The sequence below is a fragment of the Thermobia domestica genome, chromosome 6 (genome assembly GCF_964235325.1).
Source record: "Thermobia domestica chromosome 6, izTheDome1.hap1.1, whole genome shotgun sequence".
Taxonomy (NCBI): domain Eukaryota; kingdom Metazoa; phylum Arthropoda; class Insecta; order Zygentoma; family Lepismatidae; genus Thermobia; species Thermobia domestica.
Window position 1 is genome coordinate 76,468,914 of NC_137459.1, and position 15,366 is coordinate 76,484,279.

Here is a 15,366-nt window from a genome sequence, read left to right on the forward strand (position 1 = left end):
TAGTAACCACCAGTGCCGGACCATAACGAGCACATGTTTCCAACATATGGTCCAATATCAGCGGGTAAAAGGCAATAATAACACGTTACGTCAATAAAGCGGTAGACTTTTCTTCCCAAATAAATTTTGTAGCGTGTTTATATCGAACTTAGATTGCATGGAAATATGATCAAAATTACATTAATTAATATTAAAAATATTGAAGAAGTAATTAAAAGGGACAATTAATTTGTAAAGAGATTTCCCTTTTACATTAATCTTCTTGTTTGGAGAAATTACCACAATACAATACAATGTAAAGCAACAACATTTATTGATTCTTTCGTACCTACATGATATTCTATTAGCCACTGAACATCATGTAAACTTTACATATTCGCGTAAATGATTATCTTTTAATTTGTCAAGTTGATGTTGTGGTTTGAAGCAACAATGAAATTTGACATATCTTTTTGAGTTACTTTAGTTGAATGCTTATCCTCTAAATTCGTTTTGTTAATATAATAATAATAATAATAATAATAATAATAATAATAATAATAATAATAATAATAATAATAATAATAATAATAGATTGTTATATGACTACATCGTGTAAACAATTTTTTACATATAAGTATGGAACATACATGAAGTTCTATAATTATTCACTGCTAAACATTAAACACACAATACGCAATACATACTGGATTAACCCCACATTTGTAGAATGTGCAAACCATGGAAGAATATTCGTGGTTCCGATTTAAGACAATACATTATACAGGACACCTTCCCTGGATCACTTACAGACTTTCTGTGGTAGATATAGGTAGTTTATGTTGTTCTAGCTCCACCGCCATTCGTCCGAAGATAAACTAATAATTAGGATACGCTTCACACTCGAAGATCAGGTCTTCCTAATAGTCAATTACAAGTTGAAACTATCTACGATGAGCTCATTAGCATCACTCAAAGCAGATTTCTCACCATTTCCAGAGCGGTGGCTCACACTCTTCCAAATTCGGGTAATGAGATATGCCCGTTGCGCGATAGACTACAACTATCTCCCAGTTATATCTATTGGGAACGAATGAACAGCAAAACGTTTTTTAACGCAGCTCCACCATGCATTACCTGCACCAGCCACACCCCTTGAAACAGCAACCGGAGGTGAGCCAGAGAATCACAGTTCTTATTTTTGAGCTGTTAGAAAATATTTGTTCGAGTCCTTCTACTGCTGACTTGGCTATTTTTGCAGCTAATCATAACTCATTTCGTTGTCTTTAAAATAGTTGTTGCATCCGAGCCTTTGGCTTGCTATATACTATATCAGCTTAGCTGAAAGCTGTAATTCTTTATATTTAATATATACTGATCAGCCAGAACATTATGACTACCTACTCAATATCTTGAAACCTTTGGCTCGCTTGAAACATCAATATGGTCTGACGTGTAAGCAATGAGACCTTGGTAGGTGGCTGGAGGCATGGCGCACACGGCTCACCTAATTCCTGTGAATTCGGCGAAGGCGGTCGGTGAGCTAGGAACTGACGTTCAATAACATCCCAAAGGCGTTGAATTGGGTTAAGATAGGGTAAGTTTTGAGACATTGCAACAATTGAAATTTACTACTCTGCTCCTCAAACCCTTGGCCTTGTCACAAAGAGCGTTGTTTTGCTAAAATATGTCATTCCCACCTCCAATTATGGGCAACATAAATTTGATTTAATTTGATTTTCAGTTTAGCAACTCTTTCAGCGACAAGGCTATATAAGACGTAGACCTACAGCCTAACGCTGAATCCAGACCACATGGGCTCCCGTCTAGAATCAAACCCAGGTCTCCCACGCCAAAGGCACGCACACTATCCTTTTCGCCACGAAGAAACTCAGCCTACATAAATGACTATGCGTGATCAGTAACGACGATAGCTAAAACCCATACTAGTGTCCTCCATACGTATGACTGCTGCCATAAATGACCATGTAAAAATTTCTTAAGTTATAATGGAGCCACCACCGGTCTTTTGTTATCCAATGTCCTAGTCTTGGGCAGCTATTCCCTTGGAAGACGACGGATTCTAATCTGGCCATTAATGTGATGAAGGCAGTTACGTGATTCATCCAACCATACAACGTTGTGTCACTGCTCTGCGGTTTAATGATGATAAGCACGTGCCCATTCAAGGCATCATCAAAGATGCCATATGGTTAGCATTGGTACGTGCGTGAGGCGTCGGCTGCCGAGACCCATATCTGAATGATGCTGTAAAATGTACCACAGCTTCCCAACCTCGAAACTCTATGAAGTCCGACATCTTTAATGAAATATGGTCACCCCATATTACGTGGTTTTATATAGGTTTCATTGAACTTCCCCACCTTTTAAGACGCTAACCATGGCAGCTCGCGAATGCCCAAAAAGTCACGCTGTATCCGAGATGCTTGCTTCCAGCCCTTTGGCCATCACAATCTGACCCCTCGGCCTTCACTTTTCTACTCACAAATAGCACACTGATTGTTCGAGTGAGATCCCTGTCACTGCCTGAAGAATGGTTCTGCTGGCCTCTTACCTCAATCTAAAGATTTCGCTCGAAAAGTAATGAGTAGTCAAAATGTTTTGGAAAGTCGTTGTGTGTGTGTGTGTGAGAGAGAGAGAGAAAGTGAGAGCGAGAGAGTTTGCTCAGCAACTAATATACTATTACACAAATCCCAATGCTCAAAGCAAAATATGGCTTTATGTATTTTGAAATAACTAAATTGAGATAATACGGTTGTTAAGTTGCTATGAAGCGAGTAACTTGCCGACAATAGTTTAAGTCGGTAAATTGCCTGAACGCTAGCAACATCTATTGGTATCATGCAGACAGGCAGGCAGTGCAGCTAGCAACATATATTAGTGTGATTGTTTACTATTAGGAATTAGCATGACACATAATGGAAGACTGATATGTTTTTCTTTCATAATTGGGACATGTATTTTACTTTGTTTAAAATTGTTAATTATTAGGGGCTCATGTGTTGCATTGATCCTTTTACTAATATTATTTATTTATCTTTAATGAACTGACTTGTATTACGACTACTTTATCGAGTAAAAATCGATTTACCTATTTATGTGAATGACTATTTCTAACGCATACTGTATATCTGTCTTGTTTAAGATTAGGTGGGTTAATTCTAAAGAGATAGTTGACAAAGATGTGATACGTAGAAAGTACTTTTAAAAAAATAAATAAATACAAAAAATGTGATGTTTTTGATTCTGCAAAGAGATATGGCAGGCCAGTTGGTTTTTATTTGGGTGATTGGTAGTCAGCATAATTGCTTCCTTCAGTATTATTTCTTGCTTTCTAAAGCTGGAAATCCTATATCTCAAGTAACTTCACAATTATTTCATGTTACTGGGTTAGCACGGGAATTTTGTCTTCCAACTGGGAATAAAATCCGGATCAAATGCCATATTAACAATTTGGATATAAACAAAAACACGTCAAAATATCTGCTGATGAAGGCTGGAATAGCCAATCTGACTAGGGCCCAAACCTACTTGATTTCTTTTCTAGCGTAGAGCTACTTTAAATCATGCGTGTTTGTTTAAAGAAGCTACAGCACTCTGCACTAATAGCTAGTGATAAAGCTCACTAAAGATAGTCACTCTGTCTCTGATTCTACAATATTCTGTGAATTTATCTTCTTTTACGTATATTTTTCCTAATTAACACTGAGATTTTCAGTCGTTCAACCTTAAGAAACAGGGCATGAAAGTTTAATGATTGAATTTCCGTTTTGTAGAGAAAAAATATCTCTGGCAAGACGTGTTCTGCCGATGTTTCTTGTAGTACAAATTCTTGCACTCTTCTAGTTTCACTGTTTTATTGTGGCTCTTTCTTGGTGTTTGTGTGCGTGTAATAATGAAGGCAATGAGTTGGAGGATGGGTTTGGAAGGGAAGGAGTTAATTCACTTTGAGATGAGCTACGACATAAAACAGTTTCCGAGAGAGGAGTGGGAGGACCTAGCACCATGAGATTCGACTTCTGCGACAGTTCCGCACTGCGCCTATCTCTGTTGACACTGTGAAGCTAGGAACAACGGATTCCCTCTAACTTTGCCCTCAGCACAGAAGCACATCTTGATCGAGGCGTTCCTTGTTCTGTACACACAGGCACCTTCCAGCGTCCTGCGCTGTGATTTTATGCCTTTCGAAGTCTTTCTGGCCTCCTTCATGTGTTTGTTCCCACTGGCTAGTTACGATATTTATTGACCTCAGGCGTAAACTTTTGTGGTACGAGAAAGTCCGTAATTTTACGGCTTGCAACTTGAATTTCATGTTGTTGTTGTTGTTTTTTTTTCTCTGCATTTTAGGTTCTAATCTATTATAGACATTTTACAGTCGCTTGGAAATATATGCTAATATGATTGACAACTTTGTAGACGTTACTTTCCTCAATCTTTAGTGTTTCATTTCACACTATTTACATCTTTAATTTTGAGAGAAGCTAGGATTAGAATTAGAAATTAGATATCTGGACTTTCAGCAGTTATGACGTACCTCGGCGATCACACTACCCGGTGAATTGGAAAGGAAGAAAATGATAGAAGAGGAAGTGGCCTGTGACCATTATGTTGGGTACCGTTCCGGCATTTACCTGGTTTGAATGAAAAAGTCCAGGAAAACCTTATTTAGAATGGCTACTCCGAAAAAGCTTCCTAGGGTCCTCGCTGGGAATCGAACCGAGGACCACTCGCACGAAAGGTATAGAGAGTCTGTTTACGTAAGTCACTATCTCTCTCTCTCTCTCTCTCTCTCTCTCTCTCTATATATATATATATATATATATATATATATATATATATATATATATATATATATAGGGTGCGTCAGAAAAATGTATACATACTTTGAACCGTCATAAAAGCCGTATTTCCCGTGCTACAAGGTTTCTGGGAGAAAGTAATGTTATCTTTCTTCAATAGGTGGTAGCAGAATTGTCGCTCTAGCTACTCAACCCAGTTAGTGGCAAGGAAGTAACTACAATATGGCGGACGTACGTTTGGATTTTAAAGCGCGGGATCAGGTAATTAAGTGGTACTGGAAGTTTGAGAATGTTGCTGCAGTTCAAAGATGAGGTGTATAAACGTAAACCACGTAACTTAGACACACTTTGGAATGAGATTCAAGTGGTGTGCGCAGAAATCCCACTCGACACGTTGGTAGGATATACGGAATCAATGGTGACTCGTACTCAGAAAGGCATTGATGCTGAAAGCCACCATTTTGGACAGTAATCACTTTTGCGTGAGAAAGTGCATTTATGCTTCAAATTGGACTTCAAACTTTCCTTTCCGAGCAATTGAAACTTGTAGAACGGAACATAAATTTTCTATGACAGTTCAAAGTGTGTATACATTTTTGACGCACCCTCTCTCTCTCTCTCTCTCTCTCTCTCTCTCTCTCTCTCTCTCTCTCTCTCTCTATATATATATATATATATATATATATATATATATATATATATATATATATATATATGTGTGTGTGTGTGTGTGTAGTAAGATTTAGAAAAAAATTCACAATTAATGTTCACATACTGACAACTAGAGTTTCATATGTTTGTTTGGTCGACAATGTGTATAGAAACTATTCTGTTGTTTGGACTTTAACGTGTGGTTTCAACAAGTTGAAAAACCTACACTTTAACATGGGATTAGAATTGCCCCTACTGGAGGTTGAATCTGAGACTGAAACCTGATTTACGGATGCAGGTTTTATAGGCAAACTCTTATTATGTTTCTTTTACAAGATTACACTGCCACGAACATTCTTCTTTAAAAAGAAGAAATAAGGGGAAAAAGGGGTATCACTATTGTCTACAGACTGCATTAATTTCAGTATCCTTTGTCTTCAACGTGCACGATTTCGTTCCCTAGCCAGAGTCTTCTCTAGCTTGGAGCTCTAGACAGTTGCGCAGACACAAGTTCGCCAGTACTTTATACGGTGTTGAATATAGATTTAGCATAACTATTAAGTTTTCTTGTTGAAAAAAGGAAAAAACGTCCCTTGTTGATTTTTTAGAAAGAAAATCTTATTAGAATTCCATTTACAATACGCCCTTTTACCATTTACCATCTTATGCCTCAAATTAATATTTAACGACTTGCTTATCAGTGACATCCATGTAGATGTCATGAAAACCTATCCCTTATTAAGTTTCGTATTATTCCTGGAGGTGATGAAATTTGTTACTGGATGCGACGTAAGACTAAGCTCTACTATTTCTCCTTAGGTGACAGCACCTTAATGACAGAAAAGCCAAAAAAGATGTGTTGCCTCAGTAGATGACAGACCTAAGGGAGAATTCAATTACAACACACATATGTTTGTTTTGAAGATAAACAAACAATTAACAACTTCGAGACCTTCGAGGTCGGAAAAGGAAAAACTTTGTCTTTGATCTCCGGTCAGTATTGCCAACCTGAAGCACAAAATCCCTTCAGAACATCTGAATTTCCCTTTTTCAGTCCAAATGTTCCAAAATGCAAATAATTGTTTTTACTAATAATGTGAATAAGGATTATTGGGAAAGTCGTTGCTAGTTCTTTTTCGTAGAACCACACGAAACGAGATGAATCCCCAAAAAACATAATGCCGACTCTCACGTTAAGCTAAACAGAGGACGAGGGCTCAAATCGACTCAATACTACTAGTCGTGCATTAATTACATATTTGGAGCCAAGTGATCGACCATTATTGATTATTCATGTATATTTTTTTAGCGCATCAATAGTTTTCGTGAACGGATGCGACACGCAAATAGTTCAATTTGGCGTATCAGCGAAAAAAAATAATGGCTTTGAAAAGTTGTGGTCGCAGAACAAAACGAAAAGAGCTTCACCCTATTTCTAATGCTGAAAATTCTATTTTCCATTGTTTTCAATGAGAATTCGCGTCTCAAATGCTTTTCTAAGGTTAAGTACATGGACATCCCGTTTTTCGGTGATTTTTCCTGAATTGTATATCCGATTCGGACATGGAACCTCGTACGACACTCAAAACGGGCACCTTTTCTAACTTTCTAACTAAAGTAAAGTTAAAAAAGAAGTTCAACATTACCATGTAATTCAATGCAAGAAGAATTTTAGGAATGACCCCCCCAAAAAAAATGCATCAAAAGATTGGTATCTATGCCAATAACTAGTTTTTTCAGTCAGGGTCCACGAAAGTTTGTACGGCCATTAATCGAGGTTTTTTTTTTTTTTTTTTTTTTTTTTTTTTTTTTTTTTTTACGGATTAAGCATATCATACTAAGTAAATTGTTAGTTTTGGTTTTGCTAGACTATATGTGGTTCTCAAAGTATGGTCCGTACAAGAAAACGTTTGATGGAATGAAATATATTGAATATTTCGGATCAGGGGCCTCAACATTTTTGAACGGCCCCTAAATCAAGTTTTCGTATTTTTTAACGGAATAAGCACATCACGCAGAGTTAAGTGATAGCTTTGGTTTGGCTACATTATATGTAGTTCTCGAGATGTAAGGCCTACAAGATTTTTTTCCTGAAATATATTGGATCTTTTGTTCCAATGACACATACCAAAGAAGCTTCCATTGTCATCTACAAGTACATCGCCGAAATGTAACTACCTTCATGCTGTCCTGTGGTCCGATCCCAACCCATTCTACCTAGTAACTCAATTTCAGCGGAAGTGGCCTTTACCAGCATATTCATCCGAGTCGCATAGATCCACAGAACAGCATACAGGTATTTTAATTTCGGAAATGTTAATCCAGATGACACGGAAGTTTGTTTGCTATGTGGTGTTGAATTAAGTTGCATGGGACTGGTTGACCTTTTTTTCTAGTTTACTCGAAATATAGGAAATGACATACCATTATGTTACCTGCAGTCGCACATATATATTAATGATGACCCATTTACATATAGAAAAAATATTATTTCTGCATCTCTGTTTGTCTGTTCTTGTTTTATATATACAGAGGCTAATCGTATCATGTTATTCAAGTTGCCTTGTGTCGTCTTCACCCTATGCTAAGAAACACTGGCATTTTTACTAGTGGCCATAAAGGACCCTGCCCTGGAAAGAGCTATAGGGATTTTGTAACTATTAATAATTGAAAGAAGCGAATTTCATTTTACATTAGGAAACTAAAATACCTATTCATTAGGAAACTAACTCATTAGGAAACTTCTAAACTATTACGAGTTAAATGTTGTAGATCGATAACGGCGAAGATGGAACTGGTTCGGGGATGCAGAATCAATAGAAGAAAAGTAATTATTTTTATTTATTTACGTTCCTGTAATATTTCTCGACAGATAGATAGACAAAAGGACATAATCGTTCTATAAGACGTTCAATACTCGTGTATTACATGGTTTAAAAGACTAGAGTGCACCTATTTTCAATTCACATTCGTGAATTGATTGCGTTGAAGAACAATAACAAACTGTGCTAACAACTTATCACTAATCATAATTGCGCAAGATTATAATAAGAAGGGGTTTTGTACAGTTCCTTTCTTTTGTTACTAGGATACAAATGACCTGTATTACTTTGGTGGATGGTAATGGACACGTTACAGCATTTGAATATGAAGCTAATTTTATAAGTAGAATGTTGTGGAAACTTTGTAAGTAGCTACCACTCTGTTTAACTTTTCAACTTTCTTGCAGCGAGGTCTCTCTTCTTGACAAGTGGGTGTGGCAGAGGAAAATACTATACCGCTTGCTGCTCTTCCTGGGGTTAATGTTCGCTTTTCTTATCGAAGTTGAGGTAGGGTGTGAAGTGCAGTGCAAAACTCTACGGGTAAGAGAAAAGAGAGAGAGAAAGAGAGACAGAGAAAGAGAGACAGAGAAAAAAAAAGAGAGAGAAGTTACTTTGTAATGTTTCGTATTGTTATCTGATCTTCTGGTAAGAATGACTTCTTTTTTATATATGACTAGCTGAAATACCCGTTCTGAGTACCAGAAAAATATGCATATGGAAAAATATTTGAATTCCCTTCTCGACCACAGGATACACATTTCAAAGTATGGTGATAGAACTAAATCATATATTATTGGCTTAAATTTTAAGCCCCTTACTAGCTGAATCTGAGCTCTCTACCCAGCGTATCATTCAAATATGAGCATGAATCTCCTTGTCATTCCTCACAACATTTGTACATGTCCCTTTACAGACACAAGTGAAAGATGTCTTGATAAAAATCAGCATGGGGTATTATAAAGGAGAGATTTTTTCTATTATTTTTAAAATATATTTTACCATTTGCTAGATTTGAGCCAAGATTTGAGCAAGGTTGGAGTTTCTAATTCATATATGACCAATGTTTTCTTTCTTCTTGCATGCAGTATGTAATAAGCAAATACATTAAACACACAATTAATTATAATATCAGTGACATATGGTGTTCATGGGGCGAAACACTACAAACAATAAAGATTCATCTTAGATTGGAGAAATGGTTATCCTTCGTTTTTTATTATCATTTGCCCATGAAACAAATGTCTGAGAGATATACAACCCCTGTATACAACTATGTGGTGTTGGAATGTATAACATGCAGGATTTTATGCTTTACTTTTTTTTAATCGCTTGAGATACACAACACGATTTCAAGATGTGTTACTCAAACTGTTCTCCAAAAATGATTCTGGAAGGAGTTGATTGACGCAGCACGTCAGAAAAGCGTAGGGTGTTATCGTCAGGATTAAATTGCACCTAAAAATGTAATAAAGAAACAATGGCCATGTTTTTTTTAAATATTCAATTAGAACTGGACAATCTACAAAAAAATTTGGAATCGACCAGTTAAAATGGCACGTTTCTAGCACTTGTGATTTTGGAGATCTCATTGCGGACAGGATTCGAGACAAACATATAAACCTAGCATTTTAATATATAGATACCCTTAGGATGCACCCTTTAATCAAATTAACATGATGAAAACCTAGCTTGAGGAGGTACTAATTATGTTCCAGAATTCGTTTTGAAAAGTCAATCGTGTTTCAGCTTCTCTTGGCTATGTAGAAAGCGTACATGCCTTTGATTAGGGATAGGCACGAGTGAGTTCGAGCGAACTGTCTTTGAAACTCGACTCGACTCGAAACAGACATCTTAGCTCGACACGAAAACTCGGCTCGAAAAATTTCCTTCAACTCGACTCGACTCGAATTATTATTATTATTATTATTATTATTATTATTATTATTATTATTATTATTATTATTATTATTATTATAACATCGTGTATAAACATAAAAGAGGCGATTTGTAGTTGATTGCTGACCTCCGTAGTTGTGAAGTCTAGGAGGCAAAGCCACAGTACACGAAGTTCTGGATTTGAGTTCCGGAGGAGCAAGTATTCGAGCTCCAGCCAAAAAAAAAATTTAAAGTTGTAAGACGTCGGCCAAACAGTTAAAAACTACTCTGCCCGGATAAGCCGAACTAAGACGGTCGCTTATTCCAACCGAGCCGTTTTCAGCCGATGGCTCATTTCAACCCAGCTTACCCGATGTATTGGCTCGATTGAACCGAGTCGATGGCTTATCCCACTCGAACCGGCTTAAGGCATTTGCTCAATTGAACCGAGCCGAAGGCTCATCCCTACCGAGTCGGCTCAAGCTGTTCTCTCAGTTGAACCGAGCCGAGCTGGTTGACATCATTACTACGGTTGGTTTATGTTGGGTTCAAAAATTCGACGATGCAGGTCACAGCCTTGATGATAAGAACTACAGTATATTCTAAGGATCCCCACATCACAACAACAAATCACATGTCAATTCACATGCGTTATTGATTATAAACAATGAAGCAGACGATACGTAAAGAACGAAGGAAACCGAAAGAAGGCGGACCACACGAAAGGATCCGAAGGAGGACGAGCCACCCGAGGAGGATAGGCAAAAGAGGAAACACCGAGGGACCTGGAAACAGTCGACCGACCACTATAACCAAGCCTCATTGTAACACGATTGGATCGTGTTAGGTTCGGTTCCAGTCCGGGGCAGCCAATATCGTGACCGGTAGGGTCTGGTTCTTGTTCGGTACGCCTTTTATTATTATTATAGTACTGGGTTCGATCCTCATGTGTGCGTTGCCAGAGTGAAGACTTTAATTACAATACAAAGATCCTACAGATCCCTAGGTGGGGTCGGACATCTACCATAGTCCGGGATTCGATCCTTTGCTACTAATATGTCTCCTTGAATATGTCATAACAATTGCATCATTCATTTCAGCTTACCATATAGCCACTGGACACACAACTTAAGAATTCGAACCGGAACGTTTTAGAAAACCGACATAAAATAAATTCTAATTGTACATTTAGCGCAGATGCAATTTATTAATGTATGTATTACTAAGTTGCATAGGCGCTATTCACTCGTGCTGTAAAAAAAAAAGAAAATGAATTAAGTTATTCCTTAAAATTAACACATATAAATTTAAATCATTGTTATTATTTTCAAAGGATACTCAATTATTGGATTTTGCTTTTAATTCATAACACTAAAACTTTACGAACATATAATACATAAATGGTGGCACTTCACTTTTAATAACCAATAATATAAGCCCATTTAATACGAAAGACGCGGATGTCGCGGTAGACACGAATTATTGTTAGGTTTCGTCACATTGCTAATTATTTCACTTTCACAGGCACTGTTCACTTACTTCGGCACTAGAAGGGGAACTGTATTGGATATTCAGGGGTGATGTCTTGTAAGTTGCGGGTTGCTCTCCTGTCATCTTCCTTAAGGCGAATTGAGTTGCATGCCGATCTCCAGCTCCTTGTCGGGAGAACTTTGATTTACACTTCTAAACAAACGTTTTAAAACATTTCAAATCTTCACAACAATAGCACTAGTTCGATATTATTACATTTTGAATTTATTACGTTTCATACTTGACAAAATTCAATGTTGTTTAAGTTATTTCTTCATTTCAGTTATGCGCACCATACTCAACGTGGTTGCTTCCCCGTAAGTGTAAGTCAGACTACTGCACCTTTTCTTTCCGTCTCGTCGTGTTGCTAGGCAAAAAAATCGGTTTGCTACGCAGTTTGGTGATGTCAAGAGCTAAAAATAGCCATGACAGCCCATAGACAGGAATGTTTTGAGACGACGTTTGTCCATTGTGCTGAATTTTAGGTCCTTATAAGGGAAGGAGAGAGGAACTCTGTGATTTCCGTTGGAGTCGAGACGTACATACATATATGCACATTCGTTTGTTGGCTGAGAGAAAAATTCTTGGAAACACTTTTATGCGAGGTTCATTTAAAAAGTTAAAAATTTCTTCTTAAAAATTGACTGAGCTGAACTGTATGGTTACATCATAAAGCTGCCTTGGGCTGAGGGGGCTTTCCTTCAAGACTCATTAAAACATTGCAGGGGCCTTGGAGACTGCCTTGAGATAAGGGGCACGTCCAAACACCAATCTCCCTTCATCTGGTCAATCAGAAGAAAGACACTATTTATTCTTTGTAAATCAAAGACATTTGTACTTAGGAGTTTTTTTTTAATAAATTGGTGACGGGGAAGAAACTCACCCAGACATTTTATTTTGTCCCTGTCTATAAACCATTACAATATACATAGGTAAATTGGTGCTCACGACATTTGAGGCTGTCTCGCTACATAAATCCATTGTCGTCTCGTTATCGAGACGAGACTAGATGCGAGCAGTGTCCCCTCAAGTTAGCAACACTAAAAGCATTCCACATTAGTGCTTAGTTAAAACGAGCGAGCTACTTATCGAGCTCGACTCGACTTGAAACTCGACCTCAAAATCTAGTGTCCCGGCTGAGAACTCGACATAAGAAAGTTACCTTTGACTCAACTCGAAACTCGACTCGAAGTAGAGTCGAGTCGAGTTTAACTCGACTCGTGCCCATACCTACCTTTGATCTGGAGACCCAAATTCGATTATGTGATCTGGATTCCAAGTGAAGCTGTAAGCCCACTTTCATATAGCCTCGGTCCTGAAAAGCACACTAAACAACTCAAACCACACCAAAAACATGTCAGCCGTCTTCTCGTGACACGATTAACACGGTTGCTCTGGACTAAAAGATGTGAAGAAAAACAGGCTAAAAGAGTAGAGGACAATAAACAAAAGTGCTGCTAAATAAAAGAAGAAAACGAAAAATAGAAAATAAAATAATAAATAAATGAAAATATATAACAATAACAATATATAGAAAAACAATAAAAGCTAACATAAATTAAAAATTCAGCAGCAATAAAACAGTGGCAACACAATAAAAGAGCTCAGACAACGTGAGCAACCCCAGAAGCATGAACTAACTCAAGTACCCAGCGAACTATAACACTTGAATCCCCCAAAGCGCGGGTAAGAACAAAAGGCAGTCTGAAACGTTCTCTGAGAGCTGAGTATTCAGGACATTCAACAAGAATGTGCTGAATACTCAGCGGGATTATACACTCCTCACAATACGGAAGGTTCAGCCTCCGCAGCAAGTAGCCATGCGTCAGATGAGAGTGTCCGATACTAAACGCGCCAGGAACACTTCATCTCGACGACAATGGGACGAGGACGTACCCCACTCTCCTAGGAGTGGCTTGACTGCGTGTAATTTATTATCAATGGCCTGGTCCCAATCTGCTTGCCAGTGAGAGCGCATAAATAGATAAAAACACGAATGAAGATCGGAGCAAGGAAGACTATGCTCCAGTGCAACACCGGAAAAGGCGGCGTTCTTGGTAGCTGTATCAGCAAGTTCGTTTCCCCGTATGCCGACATGACCCGGCACCCAGCAGACAACGACGACACAGCCCTGTTGCTGCAATTGATGGCATCTCACAAGAATGTCCTGCACGAGAGAGTTCATACTGATTACATTCTGTATACTCAGAACCACGTTCTGAGAATCGGTGCATCGGTGCAAACAAGCACACGACGTAACGAAAGCGTGAGAGCATGGTCTAAGGCAAGCTTAAGTGCAGCCAATTCAGCAGTGAACACGGAACACAGGCAATGCAAATGGAATTCTGAGCTCCCCCGTCGGTGAGAAAGGCACAGCCTACAGAATCCCTATCCTTAGAACCGCCAGTAAAGAACACACTAAAATCGGGGTACTGATCTAACAGTGCAGAAAACTCTTGTTGGTACACCTTTGAACTAGTCTGCTGTTTCGAATGCATAGACAAACGTAAATCATGGCGAGGCAGACGAAGTAGCCATGGTGGAATAGCACAAGAGTGAACCAACGAAAGAGAGAGTCACATGAAATCGTTGCCAAGGAAACTCTCAGACGCACGGATGAACCATGGAGGTGTAGAGCGAGGACGCGCAGCATAGTTCTCGTATATCCGACCACCACGGAGACATGGTCTACATGGGTGGTCTGGAATACAACGCACATGCGCAGAAAAATTAAGAAGTAGTCTGCTGCGACGATATGCTAACGAAGGTTCATTGGCTTCAGCATACAGGCTGGCGACGGGACTAGTTCGGTAGGCGCCAGTAGCAATACGAATACCCAGATGATGCACTGTGTCAATTTGTCGTAACAGAGAATCACGAGCAGAGCCATAGGCAATACAGCCATTTGGACCGAATTAGACTATGGTACAAACGAAGCAGAACAGTACGACCAGAACCCCACGTGCGGTGGGAAAGGACACGAGGGACACGATCCAGAGCTCGAAGACAAGAGTACTTAAGATTCCGAATATGTGGTGCCCACAACAAGCGACGGTCAAAGACCAGACTCAAGAAACTGAATGTATCAACGAATGACAAACGGGTGCCATCAAGGTACAAGTCTGGGTCAACAAGGCAAGTACACTGCCGGCAGAAGTGAACACACTGGGATTTCTCGCCGGAAAAGCGAAATCCAGTCTCATTCGATCAGCGAACAAGACGATTCAGTCAGTTGAAGCTGTCGAGTAATGCCACGAAGGTGGCGGGAGCGACAGAAAATTACAAGGTCGTCAACATAAAGCAGACCAGACACAGGAGCCTGGATCTGCGAAAGAACACTGTTGACAGCGACAGCGAACAACGTGACACTAAGGACACTGCCTTGTGGAACACTATTTTCTTGTACAAAGCGCTCGGAGAGATTAGATCCCACATGCACTCTAAAGTGTCGCTCGTGAAGAAAATTCGAGATAAAGTGGGCCATATGCCCACGAAGGCCCCAGTCATATAATTGTTTTAGGATTCCGTAACGCCATGTCGTGCCATACGCCTTCTCTACGTCGAAAAATATAGCTACAAGATGTAAGCTGTTGAGAAAGCCGTCTTGAAGCTGACCCCTAAGATAAGCGAGATTGTCTGTAATGGATCGGAAACGACGAAATCCACTTTGAAACTTGCTCAAAAGTGAA